Source organism: Notamacropus eugenii, chromosome 1, assembly GCF_028372415.1.
Source record: "Notamacropus eugenii isolate mMacEug1 chromosome 1, mMacEug1.pri_v2, whole genome shotgun sequence".
NCBI classification, from domain to species: Eukaryota; Metazoa; Chordata; class Mammalia; order Diprotodontia; family Macropodidae; genus Notamacropus; species Notamacropus eugenii.
In genome coordinates, this window is record NC_092872.1 from 276,288,434 (window position 1) to 276,308,489 (window position 20,056).

Sequence of the window (20,056 nt, forward strand, 5' to 3'; positions counted from 1 at the left end):
CAGTCTTATCACATCTCACATATACATCTCTATATATATTGCCTTTGAGGTGATGTTCCTCTTCAATTTGTTGGACTCAACAGACACACAACTCATGTAGAATATTAGCATTCAAAAGGTAGTTAATCTTTTCAGGCAGAAGTTTAGGGTTATTAAATAACTCTGAAATTTCCCAAAGATGGTTCAGTCTGTCCTTCATCCTGTTCAATTCTGGGGCCAAGTCACTGTCCATTTGGAATGTCTGCCCAAGAGATATAGACTCAAATGAATGAACTCACTAGATTGTCTAATTGCATATCATAGACTAGGTAATCATTTCACTCAGTTGGTTTATTAACCAAATAACTTAAGGCCTGTGGGCCTTTAATAATGGGTCAGTATTGTTACTTTGCAGATGAAGGACAGATGAAGAAGTTGGACTTTGGTTCAGGTGTGATATAAGGAAAAAGAAAGAAAGCCTAAGAAAGAATGCTAGAAATACTACAAAGTTTGACTGAAATTGATGATTTACTGATAATTTCATTGGAGTGGTAAATCCTTCTTAAAATACTGAGCACACTTTATCTGTAGTTTAATATAAAATTCATGAAGAGGGGGCTGATGCCCACCGAGGTTAAGTGACTTGCCAAAGCAATGCTACACACCTGATACAAACACTAGGATAATCACCGCAATCCTTTCTCCAAACCCAGAATGCTATCTAGTACACTGCAATGCCTCCCCAGTCTACTGTGATCATAGGTCAATTAGATCGGCAAACACATCTTCGAACAAAATCTTCATAGTGCAGATTTGCTAATTTACTTCTGTGATGTCCCCCTTTTCACACCTTCTTTTTTATATGTAGTTGCTCTGTTTAGGAATTGAGCTCCTTGGGGGCAGGAACTCCCTTGTTCCTTTCCTTGTTTCATCAGTCTTCAACACAGTGATTAGACGACAGTAGGTGCTTAACAAATATTAGCAAACTATTGGCTATGAACTTACTGTCCCACCGTGGATATTATTTTTTTCTTTTGCATTTGAAGTATTGTTGCTTAATGTCCCTTTTTAAAAAAAATGGTTTTGAATACATAATAGCCACTTTTCACCTTCCCCATTTAGAGGCATCAATTACATATTTGGTTATACAAATGTAGATCTATTCATTAGTGTGCTAACTCTGAGAACAAAGACTTGTCAATTATCTGGTGCTAGAATGATCCAAAGCTTTTCATCTTGTGCTGAAAGCCCAGCTACCCAGCAGAATGTAAAGCAAACAAAGAAAAAAGAAGACTGATACCCAGATTAAGGTGGCATACAGCCATCCTCAGTCTATCATTAGCTACAGCAGCTATGACAGTGTACTACAAGCCAAAGTACAAAAGATCCAAGGACCATCATCATCATGGAATAATGGTCGTGGAAGTGACATTATGTGTCTATGTCAATTACATGAAGTCAGAAAATGGTATACTCAGAAAAGCAAGATCTTGGAGAACAGATATCATAGGACCATAGATGTTGGACTGGAATGGAAATTAGAAAGCACCCTGTGTAATGATATTGTGTTACAGATTTCATGAGAGGATTTCAGGAAGATACTGGTTGAACACTTTTTGGATGTGGTATTGTGGGAATTCTTTTCACATATGATGCTGGCTGTGTAGCTGGGAAGTTTCTCCCCACTCTAAAGTTGTGTGATTCTATTAAGTAGAGGCTCAGTCAGGAATTCAAATCTTGGCTCAGATACTAAGGATGTGTGTGACCTGGGGCAAGTCTCAATATCTGAACCTCTGTTTTGTGGTCTGTAAAATGATGACAGTCATAGCACCTTCTTTGTGGGGTTTTTGTGAAAATCAAATTAAATAATATATTTAAAGCAATTTGCAATTGTAAATGTTATTTATTAACTTAGAGCTCAGCAAGGTTTCCTACCTCAAATCTTTCTAACTTTGGGTACTTTATACAAAACTTTGTACTTTGTAGACGATTAATTAATTTCTCCAGCCTTTTTTTCTGAGATATTTAATAGAATTGATCACAAAAGAAGAATCTATTACAGGGCAAATGAGATTTATGAGCTGTAAATTAGCTTTGTTCTAGTCATCATAATGATCTGAGTCTTGCCCACTCATATTTTGTGTCATTCCTATCACACTGCCTTTACTCAGGCAGAAAAATGGAGGCCATTATCCCTTCTGAAAATGGAAAGCACTTATATCTTGAGCTACTGACAATTGCCTGGCTCTTGGGTTATGACAATAGTTCTGCCATTTTCTTTCTCTTTAATCCTAAAAGCATGAAATCACCCACATCCAACAGATGATGAATGAATCATTCTACACTTTACTATTTACTAAAAAAAAATCAAATGACTTGGTTCCCATGGAGTGTTTGTGATTAAGAACAATTAGGATTCTATTTGACCTACATCTGGGTAACAGCATAAAAGACAGCCCAGTATTTCCATTTTCCTCATTCCACATACTTAAACGTGCCATAGCTTAGCTCATTTTCCTATTGAAAAGCTCCTTTTTTTTAATAGTCCTGATCCTCTGAGAGGAAAGATGTGATGAAAAGTTTCTCAAGTCATTCACTAATTCCACAGATGCCATCTAAGATTCCATTAAACAAGAGCAGTTCCCTTGAGCAGAATATAACTGTCATGCTATCTTTGTTTCCTGTCTTAAGGTTCTTAGATCTTCTTATGTTGTGACAATGAACACTAGTACAAGCCATCTTTTATTTTTACCTTCCTTCATTCCTGCCAAATGAAATTGGATGAATTTCATAGTTATGGGAAACTTTTTTTCATAATTTTAATACAATAGACAAAATTAGCACAGGAAGAGATTATAGTTTTAAGACTCTAAACTTAAAGTAACCCCAACATGTCAGTGCATTTATATCTAATAAATATCATTTCTTTAGTACCAATTCTTCCTACAAAATATAGGTGTAACTCTTTAACCTGATGTTAAATCCCTCTTTAATCTGATACCAGCCTGACTGGAGAGGTTTGTCTTTCACTACTGTCATCCACATCTGCCTGGTTTCAGTCACTTTTCCCCATCAACAGTTCTTCCATGTGGCCTCTAAACTTTTACTCATTTTGTTCTTGGAGTCTAGAATGACCTGTGCGTCCATTCCTGATTATCCCCCTCATTCTTCCAGCCCCATTACAAGCCACACCTTCACTTGTCATACCAGGTGTAATGTCCCTCTATTCTGAATCCCTTAATTTCTTTGCTGCCACTTTTAATTACCCTCAGTGAATACCGTGGTTTCTGGTCCTGATGGACAGACAAGTAGACTTCTTGTTGCCCAGATGAGAAATAGCAATCTGGAATACTTTATCACCAGGAGAAATTTCTGCTCCAGGACTTGCATGTTCTAATTGGTGATAACCCATCACATCAAGGCCTGACACTAGGCATGTATATTCCACTCCTGGACCACCTTCTCAGGATCGAGCTTACCTTGTGGATGAGAAACTGTGACCTTGAGTTCTTCTCACTGCCACAACCCCTCCTTGTGCCTGCTATTTGGATCAGACACCCACTACATCTAGTCCTTGTTCCAGTCATGATCCATGCTACTCCTGACTTTCTTTTTGTCCTGCTGATTTAAGAACTCTGCTGCCCTTGTTTTCCAGTTCTTGAACCAGAATCAAATCAATTATATTATTGCTCCAAGAAAAAAAAATATGTCTTGCTATGCCTACTCATTAACTTTACAAATCAAATATTCCTCCATAACCAGCACTCTCCTATATATGTTGTCTTACCTTAATAGAATGTAATCTCCTTAAGGCAGGTATAGTCTTTGCTTTAAAAAATAAGTAAATAAATTTGTATTGCTATTTTTTTACATCATCAAGATTTTTCCCAGTGTACTTTCTTCTCATTATCCCTTAGAAAGCCATCCTATATGAGCAATAATATTTCTTATAGAGAAAAAAGAGAAATAATATTTTAATAATTGTCAGCAAAACCAACAAATATGCTAAAAAAGTCTGAAAATACATGCTAAGTACCATACCCATGGAACTCCCAACTCTGTAAAGGAGTGGATGGGGGATGTTTGCTTATATTTGCTCACTGGGGCCACACTCAGTTTTGGTAATTTCATGTCATTCAGTTTTGTTTGTTTGGTTATTGTTTTTTCCACTTATCATGCTGTGGCTATTTTTGTACATTGTTTTCGTGTTTCTGTTTTTATCAGATTATGTAGATCTATTCATGTTTCTCTGTATTTATCATAGTTACTATTTCATACAGCACAGTGACATTCCATCACATTTGTTTAATGATCCCTAACTAATGAACTTTTGCTTCATTTTCCAATTCTTTGCTACCACAAAAATTGCCATTGTAAATATTTTGATGACTATGTGGACTTTCTTCTTATCAATGACCTTCTTGAGGAAACAAGTATCATAATGGATTTCCTAATAAAATGATAGTTACTCTCTGCTTGAGGCCAAGTTTTCCCCACATGATTATAATGATTCACAGCTCTAATAATCATGCACTGGGATGCCTATTTTCCTATAATCCCACCAACATCAACTACTCCCACCTTTTGTCATGTTTGCCAATTTATAGGATGTGAGGTGAAATCTTAAGACTATTTTGCATTTGCATTCATCTTATGACTAGTGATTTAGTTAATTGTTTCATAAGGTTATTAATAATTTACATTTGTTTGTTTTATTTTTTAGACAATCAGTGACTTGTCCACAGTTACGCAGCTAGTAAGTGTCTGAGACTGGATTTGAACTCAGGTCCTTCAGATTCCAGAGCCAGTGACTTACCCACTGTCCCACCTAGCTGCCCACAATTGTTTTCTTTTGAGAATTTTTTTTTAAAATACTTTGACCACTTACATATTTGGCAATACTATATGTATATTTTTTTCCTTTCTATTTGACCTTTTACCTTCTTAAACTAGTTGTGTTATTTTTGTTTATGCAGAAACTTTTCAACTTCATATAATTAAAGTGATCTTTTTTTCTTTTGAAATGATTTTTGCATATTGTTTGGTTCAGAATACTTCTAGCACTTTATGGTATCATCTTTAAAATTAGGGTCATATATCCTTTTGGAATGTATTGAAAGTTATGGTATAATGTGTTAGCATACGCCTAACTCTTGCCACACTGCTTTTTAGTTTTTCCAGCTGTTTTTTATCACATAGGGGGTTCTTTCCCTACGAATTTTTGTTTTCTGGTTCATCAAACACTAGATTATTGCATTCCATTATTTCTGATTCTCCTATGTCTAATTTATTCTATTAATCTCCCTCTTTTTTAACCATTAACAAATGATTTTGATGACTGGTGCTTTATAATGTAGTCTGAGTAGTGGAAATACTAGTCCTTATATATTCTTTCTTTGTTTTTATTCATTCTTTCCCTTGATATTCAAGGGCTTCTGTAAGGATTCATGTTATATTGTATAAAATTTCATAAAGCATTTCTTTGAAAGTTTTGTAGCTATGCCATTAAAACCATAAATTAATTTTGGTAATATTTTGATTTCTTATTATATTGGCATGACCTAGTCATGAGTAGTGAATTTTTTTCCAACTATTTAAATTGATCTTTTTTTCTTTAAGAAGCATTTTGAGATTGAATCTACAGAAGTTTTTTGGGTGCTTTGAAGTATTTTATACATTTTTGTTCATTTGGAAAGGAATTTCATTTTTCAATGATTGCATCTTGCATATCATAATTATTATGGGGAAATAATGTTGATGGAAGTGACAAGTTTCACATTGGAATTTTATTAAAACTATTTCTTTAATTAGTATATTTGATGATTTCCTAGGATATTCTAAGTGAATTATCATGTCTTTAGCATTAAAGGTAATTTTTTCTCTTTTCTATCTTTATTCCTGATGCAGTATATAGAGCACTGAACTTGAAGTCAAGAAAACATGAGTTCAAATCTGACCTCTAACACTTACTAACCGTGTGATACTAAGCAAGTCACTTAACTTCTCTTTGCCTCAGTTTTCTCATGTATAAAATGGGATTGATAATAGTGTCTACCTCCCAGAGTTGTTATGAGAATAAAATAACAATTATAAAGTACTTGACATAGTACCTGGCATAAAATAATAAGCATTATAGAAATATGAGATGATGATGATGATGGTGGTGGTGGTGATGATGATGATGATGATGATGATGACGACAATTACTTTCTGGGGAAGGTATGAGGATCAAATGAGATAACAAATGGAAAGCTCTTAGCACAGCTCCTGGCACTTAGTGCTATATAAATATTAATTATTATTATTACTTTTCTTGTCTTATTGGTTATTGCTATATTTTTCTAAGCATGCATCAAATAATATTTTAGAGGGCAGACATTCTTCATTTACTTATATTTATTGGGGAAGGTTCTACTTAATCCCATTGCATGCAAAGCTCACTTTTGGTTTTAGATTACTTTTATGTTTAAAAAATGCCATTATGACTATATTTTTTCAGATTTTATCATCACTGAATGCTGTACTTTTTGTCAAAGATGTTTTCTGCATCTATCAAAAGAATAGAGTACTTTTAGATTTCTTTCTGTGATATGATTAATGATGAGAATTATTTTCTTATTATGTCATTCTTGTATCCCTTGCATACATTTAACTTGGTCATGATGAATGAAATCTTAGATAAATTGTTTTTATCTGTTGAATGGGATTTTAGTTTAATTTTTTAGCAAATTTAATAATACTTATCTGTAGTTCTATCTTTTGGCTTTGTCTTTTCCTGGATTATGTATTAGGAGTATATTTTACTCATAAAAGTACTCTAGTAGAATGCTTTCTTTCTTAATTTTGAAATTTTTTCAATAAAATTTGCATTATTCAAATGTTTTTTATAATTCTTCCATAAATATACATCAGACCCAGGAGTTCTCCTTGATCACTCCAAAACACCTACTCGGTAGATATATTTTCTTTTATGAAATTAAATTATTTTAAAACTGTCATTTGGCCTTCTGTCACTTAAGATATTTTATATTTTTGGAAGTACTCTTGTATTTCCTTCATATTTTCAGGTTTGTTGGCATGTTACCTTGCATATTAGGTTCTGACAATACTTTGCTATTTCTTCTGTTTTTTCTTTTATTTCACTTTGTTCATTTACTCTTTTGTTGATTTGATTTTCTGTCCTCTTCTTTATAACAATTTTCTAAATGTTTGTCATTTTTGTTAATCTTTTCAAAAACCAGCTTGAGGTTTGTTTATCATCTCTTTAGTTTCTGTTTGTTTTCAATTTATTTTGTCTCTGATTTCCTGTAGCATGTCTTTTGCTTTTATTTGGAGCTTATTTACTGTCTTTCTATTTTTAAAAATATATTGAGGTTATTGTTTTCCTTTTCTCTTATTGTAATAAATGTTTTTAGGGAAATAATGTCCCTCATAGGATTGTTAGCTGCATCTTATAAATATTGATATTTTTTCATTATTATTGTTTCTTTTCACACAATTATAAATTGTTCCTATGGTTAGTTCTTTAACCATTTATATTTAGGATTTTGTTGGTCAGTCTCCATTTGGGTCTGTGTCCTTTAAAATTAAATGCTATTTTTATTGTATTAAAGTCTGTAAAACATGAGGTTACCATTCCAGTCTTTTTATTTTATTTATAATATCTATCTCTGTGTCTAAAAGCATTACCATTATTGTATAAGTTCCGTGTGTCAATGAACATATACATATTTTCAGTTGTTCCATTTAGCAAATGTTATGTCCTTTTTAGCTCTAGTTTTGCCAGCAAATTTTCAGTCCTCTAATTTCCCTTTTTAATCTTTCTTTTGGATTTCCCAAAACTAAGGAAAGTATATTGAAGTCCCCTATTCTTATTTTATGAATTTATATCTCCTTGAAATTTAGCGAATGAATTCAGATGTTAAGTATCATGTAGCATATACATTTAATATTGTTATTGGTTTGCTGACTGTAATTCCTTTCAGCATAATGTAGTTGTATTCTTTATCTCTAATTATGTTACAAATAAGTTTTCTTTTATTTGATTTGATAGAATAATTTCAACTCTTTCTTTGCATTCTCTTTCTGCATGCTAAATTTTGCTCACAATTTCCATTGTAATCCTGCCTGTGTCTTTGAATTTTTTAGCTGTATTTCTTGTAAGCAACTGATTTTGAGGTTTTGTTCTCTCATTCTCTCATTTTGTTGAATGAGATAATATGTTCACTTTTAAAATGTTTATAATTCTATTCATGTATATTTCTTTCATTTTAATATTTTTTTCTGAGTTAGGATAGTTTCCTACTCTTCCTCTGTGAAGGTAGCAATTTATCTCTTGTTATTTCTGCTTAATTTAAGATAATCACATTTCTACAAGTTCACTTCCCCTCACTCTCAATCTATCCCCTATTTCCTCTAGTGTTTTGTTTTTCAATTTTACTTATAAATCCCATTTTCCTTTTCCTCTCCTTTTCTCTGAATTAAGTAGCTTTGTATAATCCCAATTCACTTCTTCCCTGTTGAGTTCTTTTGTTTTTTTTTTCAATTTTCTGAACTTTTTTTCAAACGAAATTCTTTCTCTTATTTTGTGTTCATTAATTATTTTTACTTTCTATCTATTCTAAACTTGTATTTTTTAATTCATAGTGGTTAAACAATTGTTCTTTTTTTGGATCTCTTTTCATCATGGAATTAAAACTTCCGTTATCCATTTTAAGTTCTGTCTTCTAAATAGATTATATCTCACTGCCTTGTGAATCTTTCATCTTCTTTTTTATTTTTTATTGTGACTCGATCTTAGATGTATCAATTCCTGCAGGAGGTAGAAAGTAAGGCATCATTATTCCATTATAGAAATTTTATGTGCTTCTTACTGTGTGACTCCTCATGCCTTCTCAATCATTTTCACCTATTTTCTAAGAAAATCCCATGTCTGAGTTAATGTCTTCCCACTATTACAGATGAAAAGTTGCATCCAGGAGTTCTGATTCTCCTCCTGGGAAAAGATGCTGTCTAAGAGGCACACTTCTTTCTTAGAGATGGTAGTCTCTCTAAATATAAAATTTCTGCAGATTATGTCCATATTAAGATCTCATCTCCATTAACAAATATCTCTCTCATATATCTCATCCCCATAGGAATGTTATTTAAGGTGACCTGCTCCCACGAATGATTTGAAAAATCCTGTCTTCCACTTTTTATTTCAGTCCCTCACATTTTTTTCTCACCTATTCTCCCAAAAACCTCTTCTTCCAGAGAGACTCAGGAGTTATTTTCCCTTCCTCATTTAAAATTAACTTGATTGACATGCATCACACTTTCCCCTCTGTCTTCTCCCCCACTCTTTTAATGCATCCTCCCATTCTGCATTTTAGTGCCACAAGAAAATGTTGATTGTCTTGTATGTAAAGCATTGTGTTACTTAGCAATAATTCAGGCCTTTTCCTTCAATTTGATTTATTTTATTTGAGTTCCACTTTCATCTTTATCTTCTTTTGTACTTTTAGGAAAAAAAAACGTTATTTTTTCTTTTCCATTTTTATTTCTTTTTTTGCCCCATAGTAGTCTTACTCTAGTATTATTTTTCTTTAAAAAAAAACCTAAGGAGAATTATTTTGTTATTTGTACCTTCTTTGTTTACATTTTTTTGCATTTCTGTGGTTTGGGGTATTTGCTCACTTGTGTGTATTGGGAGTGTAGAGTGTATAGTTCAAATCCCTCTTTTCTATTGAAATCCATCTTTTTTTCATTTATGATTAGGCTCAGGTTTATATAGTATGTCACTTTAGGTCACATCTTGAACTCCTTGACTCTTCAGAAAACCTTTTTTTCTATTTGCTTCTGTGGTTTCTGGTGGATATACAGTAGTCTTTTCTCTACAGTATACTATAGACAATACAAAATAGACTATACTATAGTCTATTCAAACTTCTTTTCCTGTATCTTGGAAGCTCTTCCTACTGGTTACATGTAGAAACTGTTGTTTGTCATGAAACTGGTAAATTTTACCACTTTTGAGTCTTAGAATATGCAGTAGAATTGTCATTGTTTTGGCACTCTATGAATTCTTGATTGGCACTTCTATGTATTCAGAAGTTCTGGGAAGTTTCCTCATACTATTTCTTGCAGTATGATCTTGAGGGTTTTTTTTAACTTTTTTTATCTTGGAGAATTGGGATTCTTAAATTTTCCCAACATAATGTATCTTTCAGATCAATTTATTTTGCTTGTATAGAGAAATTTATTTTTAATATTAATTTATTTTCTTCTCTTCTATGTATTTATATGTTTAATCAGTTTTTTTTCTGTTTTATTTACTTATAGAAATCAGGATACACATATATATATATATACATATATATGTATATTGCATTTTAGTGTTGGTGATAATGTGTGTATACACACATATGTACATATATTGCCAGGTATTTCATCTGTATAAGACTGCTTTCATATTTTTTCTGCTTCTATATTTTTTTAAATTTTTCTTTTTACCCATTCACAAGATCCTGCTGTAACCCAAAAGTCTCTTGGCTTTTGCTTGGATCCTTTGGCTTATCATGTATTGATTCGTTTTTCATTTACTTGTGAAACTTATTGAGAGCTATTTGGAAACATTTAGATGATTTGGAATACATTTTTCTGTTATTAATGTCTTTCTTGTTGTTGTATCTGCTCATGTTCAAGGTCTTTAAATGAATTCCTTTCTTCCTAAGATCTTTGGTAATTTAGTCTCTCCCTGATCCTTATATATTTTTTTATCTTTTATTTGTTGATTACTTTCACTTTTGTGATTGGTTCTTCCAAGGACTAGACTTCATCATTGCCTCAGCTTCCTTCCATGCTGGAAAATTCACTTTTCACCTCTCTCACTTTCTAACCCACCTGACTTCTAGAGAGACTATACTTTCCCTAGGTTGATATCAGAACTTTTTCCTTCAAGCCCAATATAGTCCTTCTCTGACTCAGGAGAAAGGTTTCTAAGAGTTGCTGTGGATAAAAGTTTTATCACCTTAAGGCAAACTAGGTGATGATGCTCTCTGAATTCATCTAAGCTTGACCTCCAAAAAGAAAATGTAGTTCATGTAGCATCTATCCTTATTTGAAGACTTTCTGCCTTTTGAGAGTGGAAAGGGAATGTACTGCACTGTCATAGCATTTTAGAATTCAGTTAAAAAGATTATTTTACCTAACCTAGCCTCAGTTTCCTCATATGGAGTAATAACAATAATAGCAACCTCACAAGGTTGTTGTAAAGCCCAAATAAAAGAACATATGTACAGCATTTTGAAGGGTCCTGTGAATGGAAGGAAACCTAGACATTATCAAGTCCAACCTTTTACTTTAAAAAAATCAAGAAGAAACTGAGGTCAAGTTAATTAAATCCCTGGGCTTGCACAAGTAGTAAATGTCTGAGGTGGGATTCAAACTTGGTTATTCCTGATCCTAAGGCCGAAACATAACCCACTGATGGAAAGCAGCTTATGATTCCTGATTGTCCTTGTGGCATGGTTGCTGAATTGTTAACCTGAAGCTGAAAGTCTAAAGTTCACTTATGTCATATTTCCCTTGAAGTCTCAAGACTGATGACTTTATCCAATGGGGAGTTAAACTTACTTAAATAGAATTCACTTGCAAATACAGCAGTTGATGAATACAATGCTCAATTTATACGATTTTGTCAGTAAGACTAGTGAGTCAGTCAGAAGCAATCTTATTATTGGTCAACTTACAGCAAGTCAAGCTATCAATAAAATAAGAGGCAGGGAAAATAAAATGTCAGATTAGGCACTGACATAAACTTCCTCGAGATTCAACATTTAAAACTGAAAGAACCTCTAATATCCATCTAAATCACTTCCTTCTTTTACAGAGGAGGAAAACAAGGGCCACTGTAGCAGAGGTCTATGGGTAGTATGGAAAAGGTAGCGTTTGAACTCAGGCTCTCTGACAGCAAATCTGATATTCCTATACCACTCTATACCCATACCCTTAGCCCATCATTTTATTTTTGTCATCAAAACGTTTTAAGAAATAGAAATGTGTATAATTCTTTTCAAAAAAATCTCAGTTATGGGGTACTTTGAAATAACAAAAGGGTCACATTTGAATTTTCTTATATTTTTATCTTTCCCTCCACTTTATCATAATTCTGTTAAGTTCAAAAAATCTTACCTAATTGCCAGGCATTGTATTTAGCAAGGGAGATGCAAATTAAAAAAATAAAATCTGCTCTCAATGAGTTTACATTCTAATGTCCTTCACCTATTAGGCAACTCCTTTCCTGACTGTGGGATATCTGCTACCTTAGTCTATCTGTCCAAGATCATGATTTTCTATTATTTTCCTTTTTTGTCCTCCATTCGTCTAGCTACTTAAGCCATGTATGTCATTGAGCTTTGTTTCGTAAATGCAACTTTTTAATTTTCACTTTTGTTATGTAAATTTCATACTTTTATAAGAATATTTGTACCCATTGTGAAAGTTAACATTTCTTTGACACTCTGATGAACTCACTGATGTGGGCACTCCTTACTCTGGTGCAGATAGCAACCTATTGAAACCATCACATTCTTTGAAATTCTAATTTGTCTTCTATGGTTTTGGAAGTCTTTCTTGGATTCTTTCATCTATCTCCTGAACAAAAAACCTTAAGCTGTCGATGTTACCCTTCCTGCCCAATTCATCAATACACAATTCTATCATTGGTTATCCCTCAACACTGACTCTTGAGATCATTTTTATTTTTCAAGGATCAGCTCAAATGCTACTTTCTGCATGTCTCAGCCACTACTTACATTCTGCTCAAGGGTTACCTTCCTCTTAAGATGTTTGTATCAGATACTCTACTAAATTGACCTATTACCCCCTGGTAAAGAATTGTTACCAATACAGCTGGCACCATCTCCACAACTTAGGTTGCTAAGAGGTTAAGAAACTTTCATAGAGACAGTATTTGTCAGAGGTGGTACTTGAACTAAGATCTTTCTGGTGTTAGCCCAAGTCTCATTATTTGTCTATATTACCTTGCCTTATGTGTCATATATGTCTGCCTTTTTACATGTTCCCTCCTCCAATCATATGTCAAATAATTTGGTTTCAACTAGAAATATGATGGAGGTTTTTCAATTATTTCCTTGAATTTCTTGGCAAATAATTGAATTACTTCCATATCCAAGGGAGCAAATAGATTTTTGTAAACCAACCATGACCAAAATATCAGAGTTTTAAATGGAAATTAAATATCAAATGTTGTCTAAGATGAGATTGACTTCATCATGCCCAGTGGGGTAGGGTTCTGAGGAAGAATGTTTGACATTAACCGAGAATGATGGGCTGAGACACTTTTAAAACCAGAATTCACTTGTCATCAGTCAGAGAGGTAAATATCATGGAAAGGTCAAATTTTCTTGAATAGATCATAGAACACCAAGTTTGTGAACAAGATTAGGTGTTTGTTTCCAGCAAGAAGGGCAATGCTCTGTACAGATATTTTCAAAATGTTACTAATGTAGATTAATCATGTTCAGTTGAGAGATACCTGGATGGAAATACCTCGAATCACTTTAGTTTTACTATGATCTCTATTAAGGATGTGTGCAACTTTAATATTAAATTTGGAAAGATTCATCATAGTTTACACTAATAATTACTCCTATTGAGCAATGGGAGAAGGAATAAATTTTGTTTAAATAAAAATATGCAGGTATTGGTAAACTATAAATGTAGTAATGACTGCAGCTGCTTCTGCTAAAGGGGTTTAGGAACCCCTACTGGGATCAGACCACTAGTTCTATCTATCTTAGTTGCTTTGATTATAGACACACATACACACACACACACATACACACAGAGAGATATGACCACCTACTATTGAAGAAATCAGAAAATAAGACCTCAAGATGTGACTAATAAATATTGGTGCACCTCCCATCCACTGTTACTCAACTTAGATTAGTTCTCCAATGGCTAGCATACTCCCATAACCTCTTTACTTCCCTATCCCTGTGATGCTGGATCACTGGTTACTCTCCCTCCAATCTCAGCCTCATCTTGTTATGGAAGTCAACATGTGTTCCTCAGTGCCATGCAGATGGAGTACAAGATTTGACAGATTCTCCCAAATTGGAAGACATCTGTTGTATGATCAAAGGGTGACTTATTTTTTCCATTTCTGAACCTGAATCACCAACCCAATCTTAAGCAAGCGTGACCTGAAATGAGACACTTTGTAGTCTCAGGATGAGGTAAACTAAGTTCAAAATGTTCTCACCAGGGTAATACACTTTTCTGTCACAGAAACTCATGAAAATAGTGTACCAAGTTACAAAAGTTTTGAGATCTGTATTTAAGTTTCAAGAGCCTATGTTGGCCAAAACACAGATTCGTTGGAATCTTAAAGTACATCTATAGATTTTAACTGAAAAGAACTTATTATAGACAAGTCTCCAATTTAGATGGAAGAGGCACTCTTCTGATTCATGGAGATAAATCTTTCACAGATGACAATTCAATAAATTTAATACATTTTACACAAAATCAAATTCATCAGAGAGCTTTTCCTGGAACAATTGAATGGAGTCCATTCTATGATGAATAGGTGTATAAAGAGCATGGCACCTGCTGTACAATGATGGAGAAAGCTCATTTGGGAGCTGTAGAAATGCAAACCATGACTTGTGGAGTACAGAAAGAGAAGAAGAATGGGCCTCCACAGCGGTGGAGGCCAAAGGGAAGTGAACAACTCAAGTTAACATTTCATTAACGAAAAATAAATAAATAAGTTACTTTTCAAACTAAAGAAGTCTACATCATCTTACAAGAGCACAAACATTGGAATATTACATTTTAAAGAGAGGATTTGAATCAGTAAGTCAAATAGCTTCAGAGAAGATTTCAAAAGATGAAGAAAAAAATACAAAATCTCTCTAAGAAAGAGTAATGTAATACAAAATACGCCTTCATGCAGAGAAAATGGCTTCACCTGTTTGATAAATTTGTTTCCTGTTTGTTTTTTTTTTTTAAATTTGTGGCCCTGTAAATAGGACTTTGTTCACAAAGAGATTAGCTACCTATTTCCTACTTCCCCAGTTTACTGTGTTAACCATAAAGAAGATATTTGTTTCCATGGTGATAAACCCTTCCCTTCATCCATTCCCTATGCTGTTGTGAGTGTCTTTCTTTTAAACCTTTCCTGGGATCCCTATTTATTCACATTATACTTAATTTTTCATCTCTCTTTTTAAGGTTAGCTATAATTCTTTTTAAAGTATAGGTATCTTTAAAAAGTAAATAAAGTACAGCCATTTACAATTCACAACTGAGCTAAGTCCTAAAAGTGCATATGATGATATATTTAGACCTGGGAGGGACTTGGGAGGTCCTGGAGTTCAGCCTTCTCCTGTTAGATATGAAGAAATTAAGGCTTAGAGATGATAAGTGACTTAACCAAGCTCACATAGCTCATAAATTTCTGAGGTGTATATTTCAAACTAGGTCCTCCTGACTCTAAGATCAATGCTTTCTCTACAACATCATGTCGCCTCTATTTACAAATAAGTCCATGGTTTGCAGTGATCCCATGGAAATACTATTCTGAAGGGTGCTTAGTGGCCAGGGCCAACCAACAAGAGACTGTTTCATTCACAGAGTGGAAACTCCTTGACAGCAAGGTCTTTCTCATTAGTACCTTTTCATTTTCTATACCTAGTAGAATGACTGATGCATTTAAAAAAAAAAAAGAAAAAGTTGTACAGAGCTTTGAGATTTGCAAAGCACTTTATAAATATTTTGTTTTTCATTTTATTCTCCCAACAACCTAGGGAAGTAGGTGTTATTATCTCCATTTTATAAATAAAGAAGCTGAGTTAGAGCTAAAGTCATTTGCCCAGAGACACATGATTTGTAGGTGTTTGAGGCCAAATATAAATTCAGGTCCTCCTGATTCCAAATCTAGCATTGATCTCTATGCCCAACACATCTACTTTGTGCCCCATCTAACAGGTACATTTTTAAATAAATAAATTTATCTATTTTTAGTTTTCAACATTCACTTCCAGGAACATAACATCCTCTTGTCATGGTTACCAAAACAGAAGGTCCAACTGACCACTTCATATGAATTTTGAAGGAAAGATTCCCATTCAAAAAAAGTTGTACCTAAAATCCTAGGGAAATCTTATAAAGCTATCATAGTAATTTGATATTATGGAGTCTCAAAGGCTATATCTTCTGACTATAAATTCAAACATGCCCTAGTATGTTGGTACCTTGTTAAGCATAGAGATATTAATGGGATATAGTTCTGTTGCTCCAGGACTCATCATCAGAAGGCTGGCTAACAGGCAGTATTTTTTTTTTTTGCCCAACTGCATTAATTCTTGATAAGTATCTATTAAAGCCTGAAGGTACATGATGTACCCCTGTGGAGTGTTTACCAACATTGTTGAAATTGCATTTGCTTGAGGCAATAATGTTTAAGTGAATATTTCTATGAGAGACATCATTACTATAAAGCTAATTTTTTTAAAGAAAGGAAATGTTACCAATAAAATACTACTCTTGAGGCTTTTAAAATTTACAGTAAAATAAAATTGAATTTTAGAATCTGTTTTTTCCTATTTCTTTTTACTTGACCCTCTGTAATACAGCTTCAAATTCCTCATTTTATAGCTTCATTTTCTTAATGGGTGGGACTTATTTCTGATAACTTACAATCAAGAAAATGTCCTAAGTGGTAACTAAGAAAAGCATGATCAGGATAAAGAGGTGGGCTGGTCATATAGTAAAAGGGAAATATAAGAAGGGAAGTCTTAAGTCTCACACTGTTAGTCAAAGAAAATGCACAGAAACCTAGAAGAAAGCTCTAATATAACATGGATAAGAGTTATAAAAGATTTGAAAACATCAGTGAATTCTGAATTGCCTAGTACATGGTCGGATAGGTGTTGGAGAGGATAGAATACTGGGTCTATTATCAAGAAGACCTGAGTTTGGATCCAGTTTCTGACACCATGTGACTTTAGGCAAGTCTTAACTTCTGTCTGCCTCAGTTTCCTTTACAAGATGGATAATAACATCACCTACCTCACAGAGTTGTTGCTGGGATTACATGAGACAATACTTGTGAAGAGTTTAGCAAAGTGCCTGGCACATAGCAACTGCAAATAAAAGTTATTTTTATTGACAGCATGAAACTAGTGAAATAATTAGATATTGACCAATGTCGGGAGGCACAAAACTATGAAAAAATCTCACGTTAAATTGAAAATACAGAACTCTCAACTCTCAAGTTAGAGGCAACTCAAAAACCATGACATCCAATGTCTATTTAAGGAATAATTGTTGTTAAAACCTTCTCAGTAAAATAGTAATAATTCCTAATAAACTTTTTCATTATTAGGACAGTTACAAGGAGCATATATAGAAAGCAGAGGTTTAAGCTGAATGTGATGGTATGATTATCGAAAAGAAAATAAAATTAAGGTATAAGAAAGAAGAATGCACTGGGGGAAAGGGAAAGGGAGAGGCAGAATAGAACAAATTATCTGACATAAAAGAAGCCTGAAAGAGATTTTGCAGTGAAGGGGAAGATGGGAGAAGCAGGGAGGGGAGTACGTGAACTTCACTGTCATTAAAGTTGGCTCAGAGAGGGATTAATACACACACTCAGTGGGGTATAGAAATCTATTTTACCATATAACAAAGTAGAAAGGGAAGGAGATAAGAGAAGGGTGAGGGGAACTGATAGAAGGGAGGGCAGTTGCGGGGTATAAAAGAAGCTTTTGAGAAAGAACAGGGTAAAATGAAAGAGACAATAGGACCAAAAGGGGAAAAAGAGAAAGGAGGGAAATATACAGTTGGCAATCATTACTGTGAAAAAAATTACAGTGAGTTTCTCTGATTAAAAACTGCATTTCTAAAACAGAGAAAACTGAGTCAAATTTACAGAAATAAGAGCCTTGCTTCAATTGATAAAAAGGTCAAAGCATATGATCAGGTGGTTTTCAAAGTAATCAAAGCAATAGGTAGATAAATGGATAGATAGATAGAGATATGAAAAAACTTCACTAAGTCACTATTGATGAGAGAAATGCAAATTAAAACAACTCAGAGCTACCACCTCACAGCTGTCAGATTGGCTAATATGACAGAAAAAGAAAATGACAAATGTTGGAGGGGGTGCAGAAAAATTAAAACACTTGTGTACTGTTGGTGAAGTTATATGCTGATCCAACCATTCTGGAGAGCCATTTGGAACCATGCTCAAAGAACTTGGGCTGCCTTGTAAATTTTCTTTTGTTTTCTGTTGTGCACTTTTTACTTTGCTCTTTTTTCACACTTTCTCCCTCACCCCTCCAGAAGGTTAAAATTAAGTGTGGATATATTGCTATAAATATATAGATATATACATACATATGTACATATATACACATGTATACATACATATGTACATATATACACATGTATACATACATATGTACATATATACTTTCCCTAACAAATTCTACTTCTGATCTTTGTTTTTATGTCTGCACATGTCTTGTTTGCTATCCCTCCTGCCTCCTCTACTTTACTTCTTCTCACTACAATGCCCTCCTATTACTTAGCCTACCCTCCTCCATGAATCCTTCCCCTCTCCTCCCATTCCCATTGATCTAAACACCCTTCTATACCCCTCTTTAAACTATTCCCTCATCCTCCCCTCTACAGATTCCTCTGTTGTGCTCTCCCCATTCCCTATTCCCTTACTGCTTTATTTCTTCTTAATTTAGAAGACTTTTCTAGTCTTCTAGCTAGCTAGTTCCCTATTAAAACCATGCCGGATAATTCTTCCTCTTGCATCTCATTTGTATAAAATGTTTGTTCTTTTTAGCTGTTCCTAAAAAACAATTATTTTTAAAATCATACCCTGGTCAGGTCTACCCCAATATTTCTTATGAACTATCAAATTATGAATGACAGTCATATATATATATATATATATATATATATATATATATATATATATATATATATATATATATATATATATATATAAACTAAATGGCCTGTTCTTATTGAATCCCCTTTAATCAGTCTTTGGTATTTACCTTATGTTTCTCCTGAATCTTGGATGTCTAATCTTGTATTAAGTTCATTTTTGTAACAAGGTCTTGACGTTGTTGTTCAACTGTCTTTTTTTTTCTGTTCAGGATTATGCTTAACTTTGCTAGGTATGATATTTTTGGTCAGAGCCCCAGTTCTTTTGCTCTTTGATATATGGTGTTCCAAGACCTGTGGTCCTGTAGTGTCTCTGCTGCTAAGTCTTGTGTGATTCTAACTGTGACACCATCAAATTTAAATTGATTTTTCCTTCTTGCTTTTAATATTTTATCCTTGAGCTGGAGGTCTTGGAATTTGACTATAGTATTCCTATGAACTTTCCTCATAGGATCTCCTTCAAGTGGTGTTTGATGAATTTTTTTTTCTGTTTGTATTCCGCTCTTTCTTTTAATGCTTCAGGACAATTTTCTTCACTTATATATTTTGTATCAATTATATATTTTGTATCAAGCTTCTTTTTTATAATAACTTTTAGGTAGTTCAATTGTTCTTATGTTTTCTCTTCTTGAACTGCTCTCCAGATCAGTTGTTTTTCTTATCAGGTGTTTCACTTTCTCTTCTTTTTTTCATTCTTCATATTGTGTTTAATTATTTCTTGATCTCTTATAACTTTGCTGGCTTCACCTTGCCCAATTCTGATTTTCAAGGTGTCATTTTCTTTCTTAAGATTCTGGATTTCCTTTTCTAATTGGTTGACTTTCCTTTTATAATCTTGTTTTTCTTCAATTCTTCTTTTTTTAGTATTTCTGCATCTCTCTCATTTGATTTTTAAAGTCTTTATAAAGTTCTTCTATGACATCTTTTTTTAGGCAGGCGACCCTTTGACATTATTATTTGGGGTGAGAAAAAGTTTCTTTCCTTCAATATCCTCCTTTAAGATGAATCCCAGTCTTCTCTATTCCCATAATAACTATATGGTTGGGTTCTTTCTCCTTTTGTAGTTATAGTTTAATTTTTGTAATGACCTATAGCC

General features: G+C 33.5%; 1 protein-coding gene across 2 annotated transcripts in view; it reads left to right on the forward strand.

Annotated features, from left to right (window-relative positions):
• The window catches only part of PCDH15 (protocadherin related 15), a 2,324,555-nt gene that overhangs the window by 2,147,096 nt on the left and 157,403 nt on the right, over positions 1–20,056 (forward strand). The gene's annotated exons all lie outside the window — the stretch shown is intronic.